Source organism: Silene latifolia, chromosome 1 (genome assembly GCF_048544455.1).
Source record: "Silene latifolia isolate original U9 population chromosome 1, ASM4854445v1, whole genome shotgun sequence".
NCBI lineage: Eukaryota > Viridiplantae > Streptophyta > Magnoliopsida > Caryophyllales > Caryophyllaceae > Silene > Silene latifolia.
The window spans coordinates 112666657-112690215 of NC_133526.1; positions in this window are offsets into that span (position 1 = coordinate 112666657).

Sequence of the window (23559 nt, forward strand, 5' to 3'; positions counted from 1 at the left end):
GGCTAGCAGCTCCCACGACAGAATTGCTTCGCGCTCAACCCCTAAAATATCCTCCTCGAGCGGAATAATTATCAATTGCTCGTTTGCTATGCGATGGCTAGCCTCTGAATACAGTTTCCTCATCGTCACCATTCTTACTTTTAGCATGAATTCCTTCCCAGAAAATTTAGTGGAGTTTATACTCCTAACATCTTTCAGTGCGGGGAAATAATGCTTCTCTGATTTTGTGCTACTACCACCAGCCTATACATGTAGATAATTAAAATAATAAAAAATCCAAAGGTAACATATCCATGCTTTTTAAAAATACAGAAAAAATATAAATAAAGGGTGGTTTTTAAAAAATGGAGAAGTTAATTAAATACCTCATCAAGTTGTTGTTTCGATGAGGTAGTTGGCATGTCTGGGGACTTAGGCTTATCCGCCAGATCCGGCTTTTTTGTTCCCTACAAAAAATTTCCATGCTTTTTAATACAGAAAAAATATAAATAAAGGGAGGTTTTTAAAAAAATGGAGAAGTTAATTAAATACCTCATCAAATTGTTGTCTCGACGAGGTAGTTGGCATGTCTGGAGACTTAGGCTTATCCGCCTTAGCCGGCTTTTTTGTTCCCTATAAAAAAAATAACATATAAATTTAACATATAAAAACATTTAACATATAAAAATTTAACATATAAAGATATTTTTTCTAACCCCAACTGCTTTCGGTTGAGGCGGAGACGAACGAGCCAGGAAGATGTGAGATTCAGGCCATTGGACGAAACCTCCAACCGCATCTGCCAGAATGGTAATGTCGTCACGAATTGGGACGGGCAGTTGAAATTTTTCATGGCCTTCAAAGACTTGAGTTATCTCCACTTTTCTATGATTCGGCAAAAGTTTTTCGCCATGAACCAATAAAGTTTCCGCTGATTTGGTGGGCACTTCTACGAGAGCCCGTCCAACACGCACAATTGGTATCTCGGATTTAGGGTCAGCAAGAATAACTACCCTCCTGTTTACGGCCTGAAGAATACACATACATTATATATTATATCCCAAAATTTAATAGAATTCATATAAATTTAACTAATTAAAGACTTCATGCATACCTTGCCGAAAACTGTGAACTGACTTGAAGGGGATGTATGTTGCTGTTTTCCATCAGCCGTCTTCTCAAGTTGCATCCCCTGATTATTGTCAGCTGTGGCGGATAACTCAAGTTGCATCTCCTTTTCAGACTCATTTACCTAATAAAATTAACCAATGGCACGATGTCAGAAATTATAGCATTAGAGCCGGGGAACACACCCCCGATCTTACCCAAAAAAAAAGAAAAGAAAAATAAGGAAGTCATATATTTACCTTATCGGCTTTAGTTGTTACAACTTCAGAAGCATTAGGTACCTGATCTTTCTGAATCTCGTTGACCGATACTTCCTTCTCATGTATTGCCAAGGTAGTAGTGTTCTCGACCTCTTGACCAATCTGTTGTACCTTACCCCCTTTAATGACATCCTCCATCATCTTCAATTCTTCTTCGGAAGGCTTGCCTCCAGAATTCATCTTTAGTATTACGGATGCCAATAACTGAACCTGCGTGCCAAGAATGTAATGTTTCAGCAATTTGTTTAAAACAATAACACGTGAACTTAAATGAAAATAATAGAATAAATGGTACCATGTCAGCCTTCTCAGCCTTAGTCTTCCTTTTCTTCTTTTTCGGGGCAGTTGTCCCATAATATTTCGTGACTCCAACCTGTAACGGGACGCCCCTCAATCGACCTGGATGTTCGGGTCAGCCGATCGCTCTAGCAAGAATGTCATCACGACCATTGGGAGTGAATTTCCCTTCTTCTACCTCCTTCAATACCTTGTCCTATAATATATTAAATAAACTTCAAATTATATTTGTGATTAAAATAATAAAGTTAGTAATGAACTCGTCTTAATAAAATAATGCTTACTATGTTGGCCAACACTTCCTGATCATACTTGTCACACGACCGGGATCCTTTAGGCGTGTGCCCTACTTTATAAGTTACATGCCGATCCAAGTCGGTCACTCCCTTTGCCACCTACACATTAACATGGTAACATTTATACATGTAAATATGTATCAAGTCCAAGTGTGATTAAAAAATCAAATAAACAGGGGAATGCATGCTACTTACGAGGCTGTCTTCTATCAATCTGTAACCGCCTCGAGAACCATACCATTTCCCCTTCTTGCATGAAATTTTAGCACGATTTCTTCTGCTAACGACCTTCAAATTATATAAAAGCGCAAGTAGATGAGATAATAAAAAGATTATAAAGAACTCATTAATTAAAAAAATGATAGGTAAATCGTTAAAAGGCGAGGATATTTAACCTGAAACTTCTCACTAGTTTGAATCTCTTTGAAAAGATCCCATTGTTCCTGACTGATGGTGGGACACTTGTTTTCCGGTGGGCTCTTACGCATCTCCCCCGTTGCCTTGTCCACATACAACCAATCCCTAGCAACGTTACACTTCCACTGCCTTAAGACAAACCCTGCCTTCTGCATTAAATACTTATCATGGCATTCGGCAATATCAAAGGCTTCCTTTATACGAGCCAAGTATAACTCCGCCAATTTTGGATTCAAATTCCTAATTTCATCTAAATGGATAGGCAGAAACTGTCTTGTGCAACATCCAATCCAAGTGGATAAATGCCCCGCATTTGGACCAGTAGGGAAACCCTTCGAGTTCCATTTTATTTTAAGTGGCTGTTTAGCCGCTATAGCTGCAAGGGCTGCAGGGCACTTCGTAGCACCCCTCTCACCAGGCTTATTATCATCCCCAGGCTTATTATTCTTTTGACTTCTTTTCCGTTTTTCACCCATGATATTCCTAAAACCCAAATATGAATGAAATAGTAAATGAACAACTTAACAACGCCAAGCAGAGTATTATCTAAAACCCTAAAGAGGAATGAAAATTTAAAACAACAGTTTGAGCTTCTAAAATCCTAAACCCTAATATGAGGAATGAATTAGATGATGCGGGATGATAAAGATAACAAAGAAGACGAAAAACACACAGATGAAAAACAAAAAAGATGATCGTCTTAAAACCCTAATGACGAAACACAAAAGTGAACATACCTGATGATGATGATGATGATAAAGAGAACGAGCAGGATGATAAGGGAAGGCAACAGAATATGGGCGTCGGAAAATCGGGCGGCGGCAACAACGAAATGTAGAAAGCGGGGGAGAGAGAATAATAAACTCAGGATACCAACGGTTGAACTGATGTTGTGTGTGTGTGGTATGCTGTATGTGTTTGTAAATTAGTTTTTTTATTAAGACAAACTATTGACAACGGGTCCTTAAAACGAAACCGTTGTGATATGTTAATAACAACGGGTCAATAAAAGTCAACCGTTGTCATAACTTTATTACAACGGTTAAAATATACCCGTTGTAATATATTTTCACCCAATTTGCGCCAAAATGAAATATGTCTAAAAAAGAATGACAACGGGTAGAAGTACTACACCCGTTGTTAAAAATAATAAGAACGGGTAGTGTCACTATAACCTTTGTTGATAGTAATAACAACGGGTAATGTCAATGTAACCGTTGTTGAAAGTATTAACAACGGGTAATGTCAATATAACCGTTGTTATTGTTTAACATTTTTTTTTAAAATTACTGTAATTCCATTACAGTCCAAACCTGCAATAATACATACTGTAACAGCAGAAGCACTATATACTACAATATTATTCAGCATTTCAACACTAGCATCCACATCTAATAATAAGATCAAGAAAATAAGACAACACCAGCATGCATGCATACTGCATATCTACAGGATTTACCATGCCATGCAAATTTGGGAATCTTTAACAATGACCATTGCTTCTATTGGTTTTTTAAAGCTACCAAAAGCTAAAGACAACACATCTCAAACTTGCTATAAATTCATAAAAGAGGCATCTCATTAGCTCCCCACAACTCACAAATAAACCATCAAATTACTGGTCTGAAAATGACTCAAAATATTGGTCGTCCATATCACTGTGTCCTGATGAATGCCCCAGGCCACATAGATATAGACAATGGAAAATTTGCTTCCAAAAGCTTTAATCCTTTGAGGAATAAGCTTATTGAGCCGGGATACTCGGTCAGCAAAGTTAAGCCACAATGGGGGCCATGGGGATTCAAAGGGAGTCTACTCATTCAGTTTGGAACATCACCTGCACATGCAGAACCAGCATTTAAGCTTGACATGAGGTTTCAACTCAGAGGCCATGGCAGGAACGACTGGAATGCTCCGAATAGATCAACACTCGAACCATACCTCTGGGTAGCCACAGACTCGGATGCCGAGCTTCTGAAGAATACCGTGGACTATGTCCAAGCGCCATATGCGACCATCTTTGATGGGCAGCAGTCGGCCAGGTCAGAAAGCGTCGATGCCTACAACCAGGTTGTGGCTGTTTTCCAAGCAATGTACCCCTAAAACCCCTACAAAATGTGTCAGTGTCTGTGGTTGAAACTTCCAAGCAACGTCGTGTGTTATTTTTTGAGTGTCAAACTATGTGTGTCTGTATCCGCCTATCATAAGCAGTGTCGTGGGCCTGTATGAAAAGGCAACTTAAATAAAGGTAATGTGTAACTCTGTGGTCTTGTAAGATTTCCAGTACTGTTTTATAAGTAGCGTCGAGAGTATCAGTGCTTTACGTTTGTATTAAATATACAGTTCCTTCTACTAATTTGTTCAGTGGAGATAGTTATTTAAAAAAAAAAACTAAAAGGAAGATATATATATATATATATATATATATATATATATATATATATATATATATATATATATATATATATATATATATATATATATATATAGAGAGAGAGAGAGAGAGAGAGAGAGAGAGAGAGAGAGAGAGGCAAGATCCGGTGAGTCCACCTATATTTTTGAGTCCCATGAGTCCACTTATATATCACACATTATACACAAGAATATCACTTTTTTCTTTTACTGATTTTATTTGACAAACTCCCGAACACTTTTCCCTCATTAGGCAAACAATTCGCCCTAAGGTCTGCAGGCACATGAATCCCAGCATTCTGAAGCTTATTCACCTTGCACAGCATAGAAGAAGCTGAAGAACTGAAGTACATATCATCAGATAAAGTTGAACTACGTGTTTGTAAGGACTATTTAAAGAAGTTTCTTCATTTATCCCACCACCTTCAGCTTTCATCAATGTGGTCATCATAGATATCAACTGTCCAGGAACCATTATAACATAACTCCTAGTGTGAATGAGATAAGATAGCTACAACTGTCTTTATCCATTGGAAAATTGATTACAAATTATTTTTACTTTTATAGAGTAATGGAATGAATCAACAATACAAAGCACACTAAAAGGGTGGTGCACATATACAAAAAGACAATAACTACAGGACAAAAACAATATGAGACCGACAACATAAAAACCAAGCACCCACAAGCTAAACAAATACCAGACAAGTACCTCGGGAATCTGAAGGAATTCGGAGCTTAATCCATGTTGGTCTATGACTCTTGGTACAAGATGCTTCATAGAAATGTTGAGCTTCTCCTCAGGTGTATATCCGGGCAGCTCTATAACTTCCATCCTATCCCGGAGAGGCGGAGGAATAGGCTGCATTTTATTTGATAATTCTTATTATGGTGGTTATTATTTAGATCTCAAATGATATTTTATGCTGAAAAATTACTGTAAATTTATCAAAATCATTTAAGATGCTCACAAATTTCCATTGTACCGCTGTAAAATGATATAGCGTGCAAGTTTTAGACAAGTAGTTTGACATATTTTAGGTTCAGTGGTGTGATATTGTATAGTATAACCGTGATATTGTTTAGTACAACCAGTGATATTGTTTATTGTAAGGTGTGATTTTGTTTTGTATAACTCGTGATACTCTTTTACTGAATTCACAGACTCAGATACAATATCACAGGTTATACTAAACAATATCACAGCTTAGATTTTTTTTAAAAAAAAAAAAAAAATATTAAAATAATTTTTTTTTTGTAAAAAAGAACGTGATATTTTTATGTACAACGTGTGATACATAAGTGGACTCACGGGACTCAAAAAGATAGGGTGGACTCATGTGATCCTAATTATATATATATATATATATATATATATATATATATATATATATATATATATATATATATATATATATATATATATATATATATATATATATATATATAGAGGTAAGATCCGGTGAGTCCACCTATATATTTGAGTCCATGAGTCCATAAAACAATATCACGCATTATGCAAAACAATATCACGAATTTTTTTTTTTCAAATTTTTTTTTTCGAATTTTTTTTTTTCGAATTTTTTTTTTCGAATTTTTTTTTTCAAATTTTTTTTTCCGAAAAAGTTTTTTTTTTTTTTTTCTTTAAACTGTGATATTGTTTAGTATAACGTGTGATATTGTATTACAAAATAATATCACGATTTTTTTTTTTCAAATTTTTTTTCCGAAAAAGTTTTTTTTTTTTTTTTTTCTTTAAACTGTGATATTGTTTAGTATAACGTGTGATATTGTATTACAAAATAATATCACGATTTTTTTTTTCGAAAAAGTTTTTTTTTTTTATTTTTTTTTTTAAAAAAAAAAAAAAAAAATTTAATGTATGCTGTGATATTGTTTAGTATAACGTGTGATATTGTATTACAAAACAATATCACGATTTTTTTTTCGAATTTTTTTTTTCAAAAACTTTTTTTTTTCAGTTGTGATATTGTTTAGTATAACGTTTGAAATTGTAAGTTGTGATATTGTGTAGTATAACGTGTGATATTGTATCATGGACTCACGGACTCAAAAAGATAGGGTGGACTCATGTGATCCTAATTCTATATATATATATATATATATATATATATATATATATATATATATATATATATATATATATATATATATATATATATATATATAAAATAAAAATAAAAATAAAAGCTAATAACTTACATTATAGACCATCTCAGGATCGTGGACGTTTCTTGGATGTCATAGTTTCTTCGTTAACCCAAATACCTTCACCATGGTCATCACGCATATAGATGCTTTCAGTGTCCTCATGATCTGTGTCAACATCGTCGAAATAAGATACAGTGGTAGAGTGATCCATTCCCTCAAAAACTACATCCTGATCATCATCACCATTATCGGATGGACTACACCTTCTACTCCTTATAGACAGTACAACAGACCACTTCTTATCCATAGGATCGGTGACATAGAACACTTGTTTAGCTTGGGATGCCATTATGAAAGGATCATCCTTATTATTGCCAACCTTACCCAGATTGACCAACGTAAATCCCATCTTATCCTTTCGGACACAATGGATGTTGTTATCCACCCAGTTACATCGAAACAAAGGCATTGTGAAATCAATGTAATCTAGTACCAATATTTCTTGAATAACACCATAATAAAGGCATTTTCCCCAAATAGGCTTTTTATCTTTTGAAGTAGCAAAGTGCATTGCCTCAAATTCAGAACTCACACGACTATTTTGCATTGTGCTCAACTCATCTTGCCCGCGCGTGTAAAAAGTATATCCATTAATGGCAAAACTGCTGTAAAAGGTGACCCTGGCATTTGGACCTAAACCAAGACGTAGTAACCTAGGAGAGATGTCATCACCAGTTTGATTCGTACACTCTAAGACAATATTCCTAAACCACTCTGCAAACGTCTTCGTATGCTCGTTTGCAATCCACTTCTCGGTCTTGTTTGGATGATCGTATTTGAGCTCATCTTTGAGTTGTTGAATATAAGGTTGCACCTCATCTTCGTTATTTAGCACATACGTATGTGCTAAATGCAACATTTCACGTGTCACAATTTTTTCAACCCGGCCCCTAATACCTTTTCCGGTCATCCAGTCACTATGACGATTCTTAGGAACGCCAATCAACTCCTCAGGGGAGAGATGAGCGTAACAATATGAAAGAGCTTCGTCTAAAATAGCGCGTTCAGCAATACAACCTTCCGGACGATACCGATTAGATTTATAGTCCTTGTAGACTTTCATCAATCTTTCGAAAGGATACTGATATCTCAAGTACACGGGCCCAAGGTACAAAATCTCCCTAACCAAGTGAATGGTCAGATGAATCATGATAGTGAAGAAAGAGGATGGAAAATACATTTCCAACTGACAAAGAGAGGTTACAACGAGGTCCTGCAATGAATCCGTGTCATCGGGATCGATGACTTTCTCGCATATGGACTGGAAGAAGAGACAGAATCTAGTTATAGCATATCTTACCTATTCAGGTAAAATGGAACGAATAGCCACAGGTAGTAATTGTTGCATCAAAGTGTGGCAATCATGTAACTTTAACCCGGTGAGTTTTAGGTCTTGCATCGACACTAGGCTTTTGATGTTCGACGAATAACCATGTGGAACTTTAATTCCATTCAAGCATGCACATAACTCTTTTTTCTCATTCCGTGAAAGGGTATAAGCTGCTGGCGGTAAAAATGTACGATTACCTCTCTTCTCTGGTGCCAACTCTAGCCTAATACCCATCATTTTCATATCTTCCCTAGCTGCGGCGTTATCCTTTATTTTACCGGGAACATTCAGAAGGGTATTGATAATATTATCACAGACATTTTTCTCAATGTGCATGAAATAGAGGCAATGCCTGACCTCCAGGTCAGGCCAATATGGAAGTTTATCAAAAAAATATGGATCTTTTCTTATACCCACGAGTAGACAATTTAGAGCCGCTCTTCTTCACATAATCTATCTCAATATGCTTTACTTTCTGATAAACTTTATGCCCACTCAAAATTCTAGGAGGTTGACGAAGTTCTTGTCTTCCATTGAATGCTTTCTGCATCTTGCGATAACAATGGTCATGATACAAGAACCTCCTATTTCCCATATACACATACTTACGAGAAGACTTCAAGTATTCAGACTCGATATCCTCCCCACACAATGGACAAGCCTCTTTCCCATGAACTGTGTGCCTAGAAAGGTCGCCATAACCCGGATAGTCAGATATTGTACACAATAACATCGCTCTCAAATTGAAAGTTTCGTTCTTATATGCATCAAATACTTCTATCCCACTATCCCACAACATTCGCAAATCATCTAGATGAGGTTCCAAATAGACATCTATATTATTTCCAGGTTGTTTAGGGCCGGAAATTAACAACGACAACATCAAATACTTTCTTTTCATGCACACATATGGAGGTAAGTTATAAATAGCCAACACTACTGGCCAAGTACTATGCTGGCTACTCATGTTTCCGTGTGGGTTCATTCCATCGGTGGACAGCGCTTGACGTAAGTTTCTAGGTTCATTGCCGAACTTGGGATACTTAGCGTCGAACGATTTCCACTGCATACCATCTGCCGGGTGTCTTAGCTTTCCATCATTTATTCTTCCTGTTTCATGCCAAGTTAACATTTTTGAATCATCGGGATTCGCATAAATCCTTATTACTCTTGGTATCAATGGAAAATACCACAACACCTTAGCCGGGATCCCTTCCTTATCCTTATAATGCCACTCCAAACATTTAGGGCAATTGGTTAAGTTTTGATATAATTTCCGATACAATATGAAATCATTTGGACATGCATGTATTTTCTCATATTTCATACCCACTCCTCTTATTAGTTTTTTCGCCTCATATGTCTTAACAGGTAGAACATTACCATCTGGAAGCAACTCCTTTATCAAGGCTAAAAAACTAGTGAAACACGTGTCACTCACCCCATTTGCCCCCTTGATATTATACAACTTCACCACAGCCGACATTTGTGTGAACTTACAACCAGGATACAGAGGTGCTTCAGACTCACACAACTTCTTATACATGTTGTTAAGGTCATCCCAATTAATAGTGTCATTACCTACATCTTCAAAAGTATTCGACTCATCATCATTCTCTTCATTATCTATAGACCCAACATTCAACTTCTCTGCTTCCAACTCTTCCAACTCAAAAAACTCGCCAAACTCAGGATCATCAGTTAGCCTTTCGTATACCTCATCATCATCTTCTTCAAAGCTATTCTCGTCCTCTAATGGTTCCCCATGAAAAATCCAACGTGTATAGGATCGACTAAATCTCCACTCTTCTAGGTGTATTTTAACGTCCGGAAAAGCCATATACCTAATATTACCACATCTTTCACAAGGACATGGAATACTAGAAGAACCTTTCAAATTGTTCGAAACGACTTCATAAAATTCAGCTAAACCATCCTTATAGTTGGGGTCACTCATATTTGCATCAATCATCCAAGTTCGAGTCATTTTTCTACATTCGTAATATATAGGCAACTAATTCAGAAAATCCAATATTAGGCAAACAAATAAACGAAATTCAGGAAATCAATTAAGCTAAATTATCAACAAATTAGATAATAACCCAAAAAATTCACAAATTCAAAAATAATCGACATTCATAGGCCAGGAAACTGAACATACAATCCTATATCTATATATAGCTTAAAAATCTTAATAAGAAATAGTTAATAAGCTAAGAAACATATATACATGATTGATAAACACGATGAGGGAGAGAAGACGGTAACAACAGTGATGGAGATGAAGACAGAGAGAGACGATCAGGGAGGAATGGAGGATGATATTTGTGTATAGTAGCACTATTAGCTTGTGTTTGTGTTTTGTAGCGTATATCAGTATAAAGCAATCTGTTGTTCTTAAAATTTTCATAACATTAATAACAACGGTTATTGAGTCTACAACCGTTGTTAAAAAGTATTAACAACGGGTTCTAATATAACCGTTGTGATTACTTTTCACTAATTTTGCGCCAAATTATTAACAACGGTTGAAATGTATTACAGAGTAAACTGTTGTTATTAGTTTTTATATAAACAACGGTTTTAAAAGTATGACCCGTTGCTAAAACCAATAACAACGGTTAACAATACAGAACCGTTGTAATTAAGTTTGGTAAAATTCGCGCCATCCATTCTACGAAGTCTTATGGTGATTTTCGTGAATAAGCGTTGTTAAAGGGCCGTTGTAGTTGCCTGTATTTGTAGTAGTGAAAGCACTAGAAAAATATGAGATCAGTCTCAAGGAATAAATCCCTTGAGACGAGAGACAGACTTAAAATAAGCAGCAAAATTACGCCACCTGCCCGACAACGGCGCCAAAATTTGATACCGTCGTTTTAGTATCAAAAATAAATACCAAAGTATTACCAACAGAAGTCAACGGTAAGTAGGGGCGATCTCCACAGGGAGATGGGAAAATGTCAGCTTAACTATGTCCGTTAGGGTAACAAATCCTTGGAGGATTTTTAAATTATTGTTCTAAACTAATGAGGTCAAGGGAGAGAAATAGAGTGAGAGAAATAAAGAAGAGAATCGATAACAAGCAAGCAGAGAAAAAGTAGCTAAGACAGTCGGTTCGCCATGATTCTTAGGAAACGCATCCTAGGGTCTCAGGTCAATGCAAGTTCGATCTACAGGGTAGTGAATATCTCCTTCCGGTCTCAATTCACCCTAAGGCACTATTAGCTTAACTTCCACCCTCACTAGAATGCCCTAATGTTCGCTGCAGGTCTTACCTTTTCCAATCTTCCGATCTAGGTCAAGGTGTACCGTGATTAATTATCTAATTGCGTCGAATCAAGTAGACAAGAACAGTTATATGCAACGATTAACAACATAGACCTAATTCGCATCAAACCTAATCACTTATTCACAATTCCTTCAAATCATGGCTCCCCTATGTCTCAGCAAGGGAGATTAGCTATGCATAATTCTTGAGCAAACAACAACAATACATAAACTATAGAAATTCATCATAATAAAAAGGTTAAAGACATTCTTGATGGATAAAGCATTCGATCGACCACAATTAGTAGCAAAACTGGTCGATCGAGCTATATAGGCACGTGTGAACTCCTTGGCACCTTCCGAGGCCACTTCACACATCTCTAAGTGACAAATTCCGGGTTCCAATTCCTTATTCTCCAAAATGCATGCGATTATGACAAGTTTAGGCTTGATTTCGCTCCTTTTCCGTTTCATACCTGCAATTTATACAAGACAAACCAAAGTAGATTATTCGGGGGAATTTGTAGCTAGATGCCACGTAAATAACACAGAAATGCGTGTAAAAATGAGGTAAAAACCTTATATAAAATACATGCATCAACTTACTCGACCAAGTATGGCCTACTCGACCGAGTAAGCTGAGACCAGAAAACCGTAGTATTACAGTCTTCTCTCCTTAAAAATAACTTTGTCCCCGAAGTTCACACCATACCTACATAGCATGTACACATACCACTCCACCAACCAACACCACTCAACTCTCATCCTCAACCCTTAACACTAACTCACCCAACAACGCCTATCTCAATAACGTAGCTCACAACATAGCATCAACCATAGAATAGCCCACCTAAGTCCATAATACTATCGAACACCAACAACACCAGTGCCGCCAACTTTATCTTACTTCCATACCGCTCCCTAGCAGATCCAATACCAACACAATCCACCAAGCGATATTTTACATTCTACCACCCTTAAAATGAACTTCGTCCTCGAAGTTTACTCACACTCATAAATGTCACCTACCAAAACTGTCAAGACTATCACAACCATACTTTCCTACAACCTTAGTACATAACCATACATATAAAATATATACTACCATAAGCATAACCTTTACCTTTAATAATATTAACCACAAGTCCATCCTTATTCTACACCAAGACTCAAAACTTCCAAATACACTGCAACATGCATACCAATCAAACTTTCTCTGTCGCATCCTACCACTCCTAAGATAAACGTTACGTCCACGTAAACCAAATAGTACTATATCCTTAGCTATTTCTGTCCATTATCAGCATTTCATGTCACCGAGCACTAACTATAACCTCAACAATGACACCATTCCCATATCCAAGTCTCTATTTCTCTAACAGTTCCATACCTCTAAACATTCCGCACACCACCTAACATATACCACAAAATCCTCAACATAACCAACACTTTCATTCTTCCACATTACCGCACAACCACATACTTCCCTATTCTCCCACATATCCCCACAACATCACCCACGGTCCATAAATTGTTATACACTCACTAGGTCCTCAAATTTCCCTTTTACTGCCGCCAAACTCGTCCATAACTTAACATGATACTAATTCCCAACACTCCATACCTACTGCCCCGATAAATATTATAAACCACCTGCAACTTCTAGCTCAGTATACACATGCTCCCCCAATTACTTGCCACAACTATGTCAACAATGCCTCGTCTAAAACAAGATTGAAAGTATTCCCACAACATCCCACAATTATGTACCATCAACAAAATATCAATGTTCTATGACACCACAACCACATGCGCAACTCTCTTACATATTATACTCTACTCTCACCCACGAGGCGAAAATCACAGGAAACAACAGTAAACAGAAAGAATAACAATCTATATGCCCATACGATACTGACTTATACTTTCAGAAGTTCGTCTCACCAGTATTCCGCCTACTAAACCACAACCGATGATGGCATTGCAACACCACCAGCAACAGCCGCATCGCAGCGCGAAAGTACCTGCATCGCAACACGGAGTACCGTGCCCAGATCGTAATCCGGAACACAATAACCACACTATTAATAAACAGTGTCCCGACACAACGATCATCTCACGACTCATCCAACCACGCAACATGTCACATTAAATAACCAGATAACAACTTTATGAATATCGTACCATACCACTACTCAAGAGGTCAGAACCTCACACAATTACTTACACACATCATAGACCTACAATCAAAGCGAACTAATCAATCCTGATCACGTAAGTTATCATTTGTTAAGGTATATCGCTAACATCAGGTTAAACTCATAAGCCCTTCATAACACCTTCTCCCTTCCACATAATTATTACTTCCTGACCGATGTAACCATATCATTAATACCCTCCTACTCGCAAATGCCTCCTACATCCGCTTATTATACTCTCTCGCACCCATACATGCCAATCCAGCCTCTACAAAATCAACTTCTTTAGAACGGCTAACTTCCCTATTTAACATCATCCTTAATCACCATCATCCTTAACCACTAGTGACAACACCACGACACCACCATCTACCGAATCACTATTTTCTCATAATCACCTCTAAATATAATAGTTCCTTTCCTATCTTCGGTTACCATCCCAAATAACGAACATCAAATTCATCAACAAAATTCCCTCAACATTCATTTCCATACTGTCCTCGATTGTATCGTCACCTAGCTCACCACCAAAGTCTCATACCATGCAATTACTCGAGCAACTTCTTACTACCCTAATTCCTCAAAACTCATGACTAACATCTCGTCCTGAAATTCCTATATAACCCTTAACCACTAAAACAAATTGTCATTTGCGCCACGAATTATGCCACAGGAATTTATAATTCGTGGCTAAATTCTGCTTAACCACGGGAAAAATTAATTCATTATTTTGGAAAAAAAATTATGCCACGGGATAACTTTTCCCGTGGAAAAAAGTTACTTGCGCCACGAATTACGCTGCACCCGTGGCAAATAATCATTTTAGCCACGAACTATGTCACACCCGTGGCAAAATTTTTTTTAGCCACGAATTGTCCCGTGGCAAAAAAAAATTTAGCCACGAACAAACAAACACCCGTGGCGTGTATCTTTTCCGATTTAAGTTAAAATATTTTCATGATAAGGCAAACCTAAAAATTGCCTGCTTAAAAAAATACAAAATCTGAATGAAATTTAATAAAATATAAATAATATGAAGATATATTTAAATATTAAATTTTGCAAACACTTTGATTAATTTAATTAATATTTTTTATTTACATTAATAAGAAATTTTAAAATTTTATAAACTTATATGCAAGCAAAGAAAAATTTATCGTCTAAATTTTTTGATTTTTTTTTTTAACAAATCACAATTATATTTTGCATGTTTTTAATAACATTGCTAATTTAAAAATTTTGTTTTAATATATAATTCTGTTTATTAATGTCGTGAATTTCTTTTAATTTTTTAATTAAAGCATTATAATCTTGAATAACAATCTTAAATAAACGTATCACATTTAAAGACAAAACATATTAAATTAAATAAATAAGTTATTTATCATCTATCTTAGATAAATCTAAAATTAACATATTCTCAAACTGTTTCATTCAAAATTTGATCTACAACTTTATTTGTACGATATTTATAGAAAAATTTGAATTTGATATAAAATTTAACTTGGTGAGAAAAAAAGTTTGGGAAATTTTTTTAGGCGTGGTAAAGAAACGACAATTAGATTACAAAATTTATTAAATAAAATAAGTGCGCTAAGAAATGAAAGTAAAAAAAATGATCTCCCACTAAGGAAAAAACATATTGGAAAATTTATCAATATAAAAAATTCAAGGGTTAATTGATAAACAATGTCAATATAAGGACCCTTTTTCATAATCAGTACCAACATAATAAATAATTGATAATCAATACCAAAATATTAACTTTTTTCTACGATAAGTAGTAAGTCGCCTGAAAATATAATCTCAACCTACTTGAAAAAGTCCAAAAAGCCATCATTCAAGTACAAATTTCCACTCACTCACTTCCAAAATCCTTCTCTTAGATGAAAACACCTTTAAAATAGGAAAATAAAGTTAGAGTAAGAAGGCGACTTCGTACCTATCATAGAAAAAAAGTTATTATTTTGTTACTGATTAATAATTATTGATTATGTTGGTATTGATTATGAAAAAGATGACTAAAATTGGTAGTGTTTATCAATTTATCCAAAATTCAATATGGGGAAATTTTTTTCATTGAAAATGAAGGCATCATAGGGAAAATAGAGAAATTATGTGAAAATTTGAGAAAAGAAACGATAAATCATAACAAAGAGAAATCAGTTTAAGAAAATAAGCGATTTTGTTGTACGACAGTGTTTTTCGTGTTTTTTGGGTAAAAATTGACTATTTTTTGGTTAATAGTGACCACTTTGGAGAAAAAAGACTTTTAATTAAAAAAAGTGGTTATTATTTTACCAAAAAATGGTTACATTTTTCATATCGTAGGTTCAAATTGCATTTAAGCATGTTCTTGAGGCCCAACAGGTGAGTTTCAGAAGCTTCAAGTTGCTTTCTTGACAATAGCTCTAATGTTCTGCCTATTTGAACTCTTGGAATATATTGCCTTCAAAGAAAGGTTGTATTGAGAGATTTTATTGTTCTCCTTTTACAGTCCGAGGCAAAAAAGATCTCAATTCATAATTACAGATGGGAAAACTTAACTACTTAATGGTCACATCCAAATTTTGTTCTTATTATTGGAATATATGTCCTCCGACAATAATGCGATCACAATTGTCGATCATATTGATCACATATTTAAATCTCATTACAAGAATACGAAAGGGATGATACATTACATATATAGTCAACTGGTCCAGACATATCGGTAATGATTGTCTGGCTAGAGTTTGACATTACTGTCGTGCGACGGTGGTGATCAGTTGATCCCTTGAGGTCACACCTAAAGGACGATTTCCTTAATTGAAAAGGTTAATTAATTGTATGCCGATATAGATTAATTAATTCCTTAAAATTGAACAAATTATTATCATAAGAGAGAAAATGACATCTTATTATAATGTGATTAAATAAGATTTTATTTAGTAATTTAAGAAGTTATATTACTAAAATTAATCGGTGTTTGCGAAACACGCGAAATGAGAATGATAAGTTAGTTATAATTACAAGATGTTGTGAATTATACTAACTAGTAATTAAATGACCATTTTATGAGAAAGTAATTTTAAATTACTAGTCAATTTGTTAAATATGATTTATTTAATTTGTAAATGATATTTAATTTGTTAAATATGCATTTTAAATTAAAACATGACATAAGACATGTCACATGTCACATGACATACAATTGTACAATTGACAAAAATAAAATGGACTCCATATTACTACATCAAAACCGAAATTGATGGGCAAGCTTTAGAAATTTTGTCTTGTTCATTTGTCTTATTCATTTGTCTATGACACATGATAGTGACTTGACCATGACAAAGCCTTACACCAATTTGTCTTGTGAAGACAAAAAGGAAAAAGAAAATTGGTCCATATACTCATATAGACCCACCGGTTTTGGGTGAATAAGTGAGTGGATTTTTCCTCTTTTTCATTCTTCTCATGTTTTATGATAAACAATAAACTTCTCTCTCTTGTTCTTCATAAAAATCAAGTTTTATGAATCAATTTGTGAAAATTAATCACTAATAATACTAGTAGTAGTATATGAGTATTAGTAATCAATTTTAAGGTAAACCACATTACAAATATCTAGTACATATTAGTTTGTGGGATTAAGGGATAGTCTTGGGTGCTACTAATTGGAGGGGTGCTACTAATTGGAGGGCTTCTATTTTAAAGTCATGAATGTTCATCCAATATTGGAAAGCTCAAGAACTAACAAGAAGGAGATCTTGTTGGTGCCCATTTGACCGAAATTTAAATGGTGAGAAATTGATTTTCTTATCTCTTCTTATTTAGTTTGCATGCATAAGATTCGTAATTAATTTTATGACTAAATTAATTTGTAACATATAAGAATATGTTGTATAATGAGATATAAATTTCTAACAAGCGGTATCAGAGAGCCTTGGTTGTTTGCATGCAAATCGGTTATAGTTTTTCCGAGTTATACGATTAACATATAAAACTTGTAAATTTGTGTTATTATGATATATCACGAAAATAACTAAAATGTATTTAGGATATTTTGGTTAATTTATGGATTTTTATTGTTCATTTTATTTAATATTAGCATTAAAATGTGAATTTTATGATAAAAATGTCATTTTTGGACGAAAATTAGCTAAACTTCGAATTTTCCAGTGGTTTTTGGATATGTTTTCACATATATTATTTTTAGATTATCTGGAAATTTTCAGAATTTTTGGAGTTCTTATGCTCGAAATATGGAGTTTTCATTATAAAAATCGAATTTAAATGAAAAATAGGTTAATATGAGAAATATTTCGAATCTGGTCATAGAAATTTAGTATGTTGTCACATGAAATGTTACAAGATGTGTGTAAAATAATAGGCTATAATGAAGTCGTCATGCATGATTTATGGATTTTTGATGAAAAATAGCATAAATAGTGACTTAATTAGTGAATAATTGCTAAAACATACTTCATGACTAAGGAAAAACGTCACATGTTGCATTTTATTATCTTTTTCAGATCTAAAAGTGAAAAGTTGATAAATATAATTTTTCTTATATTTTTATGACAATATTTGATAAATCCGATAAATCGCAACATTGTTTTTCCCGATAAATTTCGAAATTTTTAACCTAAGTTTTTGAACATTATGAGTGTCATGGTATTTTTCCAGAATGTTCATGAGTTTAAATTTCAAAATTTGAATTTATTTGAAATTTTTGTGATTTATTTGAAGTTTATGGCATTTTATTGTAATTTTGAGTCCATTAATGAACAATTTTAAGAAATATAAGTTAATTATTGTCATAAGTTAGTGAAGACTAATTTTGAGTCCTAATAAGGTTAGGGTAATTAACTTGTGCATAAATATGATTTTATGTAATTTATTGTGATTTTAAAAGGTTGAATCACGCAAATCCGTAAAAACCGTTTAATATACGATATTGCCTCCTTAAAGGCGATTTAGCATAAAATTAAGCATGTTCATACATATTATAATGCTGCATTTTATTTATGATTGTCATAATTTTATTTTATGTAATTTTGAATTATGTAATTTTTACTTAGTATGGCCTTAGTTTTTAATTGGTATAGTATGGGAATATCGATTCGCTTGTAATTTATTGTGATCCCGTATCACCGTTTTGTAATTTAGTAGATTTATTTTATTTTAATTACAAATGTATAATAGGGAATTTTATAATTTGTTATGTAATTTTTTTTATTCCGGAGTTCCTTGAAGACGGTGTCACTCAAGAAGGCGATACATAAAGACGGTGTTACCTCGAGATGCGTGCCGAAACCGAAGTTCAAGGGACCAATGGAGTTGGTTTCCGAATATGTAATAGTTAATTATATTTTCTATTTTAGGAAGGCCATACTAGGATTTATTTTATGCTTTCCATTTTATTTATATGTCGCATGCATCGCTAAATCGCCATAACTAAAACATGCATTGTCTTATTAATCGAGTTTATCGACCGTGTCAATTACAATTATCGTAGTTCACCGCTTTAGTTCACTTAAAACGTGATAGATAATAAATTGACATGACCTCTTGCTAAAATAAACAATTGAGACTTAGCCTTACCAAAAAGTAGAAACCATGAAAACCTATTTCGCGAGGGAGTGCACTCGGCCACCCCGGGGTACAAACCTTGTTACATAGGGGAAGTGGGTGATAAATGTCTTATCCACCGAATTCATGTTGATGAGGGTTTCCTCGGCTACCCCGTGCCCAAGTTAATGTGAATTTGGATCATGGACACATTTATTCGAAATTTGGGTTGAACTCAACAAAAGTAATTGATAAGGGTTTCATCGGCTACCCCGTGCCCTTGTCTGATGTGTTTTGGGCTAAAGATAAATGTTAATGTAATTTTATCGACCGAGAGTTCTAAAAGTAGAATCGATTAAAGAGTTAATCCACCGAGTTATATTGATAAGGGTTTCATCGGCTACCCCGTGCCCAAGTTAATATGAATTTGGATCTCGGAATCATTTATCATAGTTGGGTAGAGGTCACTATGTAAATGCTTTACTTGTTATTTACAAGTATTAATAAAACGATAAATGTTAAGTTTTCACTATTCTGTTATCATATTGTTCTATTTCTTTACCATTCATATACGATATCATTTCGATTTTTGATTCAAATCTCCATTAAAACATCGTAACTAAAGACAAATATGAATTTGCTTCTAAAACCTCTAATGAAACATTGCTAAGGATCTCTTGTAAAGAGTATAGATTAAAGTTACTCATTATCAAACAGGTTTTTGATTCTTGACTAACACATCTACTTACAATGGATTGTTTTTCATATACTTAATTGAATTAAGTACCTTGAAGCGATAAATTGTTTTGGTAATTAGATTTGTCAGAATTCGTAATTGACCAAAATAACGCAACCACTTCAATGAAAGTTTTAAGACTAAAACGATTAAATTGAAGAGTAGTCTTCATAAGATTCATCTTTGCTTCTCTAAGTAAAGACTCATTGAAATGAGTGGGAGCATTCTCTTAAACCGTTAAGAAAAGGACGAGGTTCAAGAAGTAAATGGAATTGATACAAGGTAATGTTAAGAGTAAAGTTATTGAGAATAACGATACTAAACCTATCAATCCCGACCGATAAAGTTTCCATTGTCATAAAATGTTGGACACTAGAAAGGAAATTACCCCAAATTATTGAAGAATCAACAAATTAGTTGTGGGACATCTAATAGGATCTTCTTCTTTAAATGTTTATTTGATTGACATAAATTTTGCTAGTACCATTTCGTCAATATTAGAAACCGATGGTGGTTTTCATCATTATGTTTGATACATTGGATGATTAGAATATGACGACTAGCAACTATGATGTTGAGAGATAGAGTCATTGTGTATTCAATCTAGTTTTTGAGTTTAAAGTTGTACTTAATTGTGACTATTAAGTGCATAAACTCTAAATAAAAATATAAACTTGTTAAGATACAAAAAGGGTTTCACTTTTGTGACCCTATACACCGTGATTTGATGTATGTCTAGCCCATTATCAAGGTGATTATATTCTAAACCAAACTAGAATGACACATCATGTAGATGATGTAAGACTCAAATTGGTAACCCAAGATTAAACCTTAAATTCTGGAATGATGAACGCAAAGAGTTATCGAGTACTCTTGAAACCATTAGATCTTATGGTATATGCGTATCTTGTATTCAAAGCAAGATGTCTCGTGCCTTTTGGTTGAAAAGGAGATCGAGGTTGTAAATCATTGATCCATAATAGGTTGATCATTTTCTTTTACCAACGATTTAAGTTGATGCTAATGTGTTCACTTAATAAGGTAAATAGAGAAATCTTTGAAGAAGTTCAAAGAGTTCAAGGAATCACGATTTAGTCGTGATAGGGGTTATCAAAGTGAAGACTTTGATATAAGCCAAATGAAATGTGATATAGTATCACAGGTTAATCTCTCTTAACACGCATTATGGGATAATGTGTGGTTGGATAAAGAATTCAAACGCTATTCGATGTGTTTTGGACTTCAATCAAGTTATTTTAAGTTACTTGACCCTTTTGGGGATTTTGTATTTTGTCTAAGTTATTTTTCCACTAAATTTAAAACAAATCATATGAGATATGAAATGGTAGGGTACCATGTTTTTAAGTTTTCACAAAAAACAAATGTTCATTTTTCCCTTTCAATTATCACAAGTACGACGGGTTTGCGGCTCGTGAAGCTGTCTTTCTAAAATACAAGTTTATTTTAGGAGACATAGTGGGAGAAATTATTCAAGAGCCACATAGAATGTTATGTCGCAAGAAACTGGTCTTTCTTGGCTACATGAGACGTTTTGTGTAAGATGTTGTTCTTTAAAACCTAGGAGGTTAAACTCGTCACTTGTTGAAGATGATGAATTCATGTTACTTTTAAGAAAGTAATGAGCTTACAACTTACAAAGAAATTGTTTGATTCAAGTTACTTCTGGAAAGTAATGAATATATGACTTACATGAGAGTGTTTAAGTCACAACTCAATACAAGGCTTAGAGCCATGAAAATCCGAAATAAAAGGCTTGATTAGTTGCAAAGGGTTTTGCACTAATAAAGAGAGAGATTTCAAAGCTTGATTGGTTGCAAAGAAGCTTGATTGGTTGCAAAGGGTTTTGAACTAGTTGAAATGCTTAAGTCTATTTGGATCTTCTTAGGGATTGTGTTTCATTATGATGATATACATATAGCAAATGAATCTAAAACCCACTTCTTCCACTTCTTCAATTAGAAGCAATGTATTCAATACATGTCTTAAGTTTTGAAGATTCTTACAATCCTAAGATAATGTGAAACTTAAGAGAGGGTCTTAAGTAGGACATCAATGAGTTGGAATCAACATTTTGATCATGTGATAAAACATTTTTCGATAAGTCGAGAAGTTGTGTTTATACATGGAGTTTAGTGAGAGTTACGGAAATTTTATTAGTCTTATATGTGGATGACATATTGATTACCCTTAAGTGCTTGCAGAAGCATTAAGGATGTAAAGCAAAGTGTTTTTGATGCAATTTTGTGTAAGGGTGTTACACAAGTGACAATTGACAATTGAGATTGCGCATGTTTCCGACAAAACCATAATCAAAACACATTAGGATGGTTAAGATACCATTGTAGGCTATGTTATTTAAGAAATAGATTTTCTAGAATCGTTCTAGGGAATAAAGAACAATGAGAAATATTTAGAACGTAAATTGAGTACACTTGCAATCATGGGATGTGCAAGAAGGATGAGTCCCGCACACTATGAAAACAGTGGGAGCTATTCCAAGGCTAGAGGGCCTATGTCCTGATTGGATCTCAACACGTACTCAGAAAGTTTTGTAATGCAAATGTCTACATTACAAAGGAAAACGAGTATGTAGTAAGGTTGAGTAAGGTACAAGAAGTTGATAAAACCTACTAACCAAAGCCTTCACATAGGATTAACATGATGAGTCATGTCATTTCAATTAAATTGAGATGAACAACTACATTCAAGATCAAATTAGATTATAGAATATGAAACAGTAATCAGGCATTAACTATTCATATGTGATAATCACATTTGTCGTTCGAGTTTTTACTTTTAAAAAAAACTCTTTTCTTATACTTTGTTACATCCAAACGGGTTGTAGAGACAATATTGAACCCCGTTAAAGTGAACCCGGATTAACATGGTATTCTCCCATAGTCACTTGTATGAGGTGACGTCTCGAAGTGACTAGAGTGTGATGCGATTGATGGCAAGTTCAAGTGCCATAGAGTCATGTGAGATGACTAGTCGATCACATAGGCAGACTGTTAAGAACACCTTGTCGGGCAGTGACCGCTTATAGAGTTCTGGCAAATTTATAAAACCTGGTCGTGGCGAGAGCTACTATAGTATTCTAATGAGTCGATTCTTTTGACTAAAGACTGTTCGCCTAAGGTGGCACAGTTTCAGATTAACTTTGATTTGTGTTACTACGACCTTCGTAAATGAGGTCAAATCGGCATATTTTGGGTTATGATGGCTGTGGCTAGTCGAAGGGAATAAGTGCGATAGGAATTGTCCACCCCTTTGTCAGGGTTAAAACAATATCTCAGGGCCACTCGAGGAGTAATGAACTGGAAATGCGTGGCCACGCTCGGAAGGTATCTATAGTAGATAAATTCCGGTCAATCAGTTATTCTCCAGATCGAGGAAACCACTCTCGATATGATCACTTGCAAGTACGACCCGA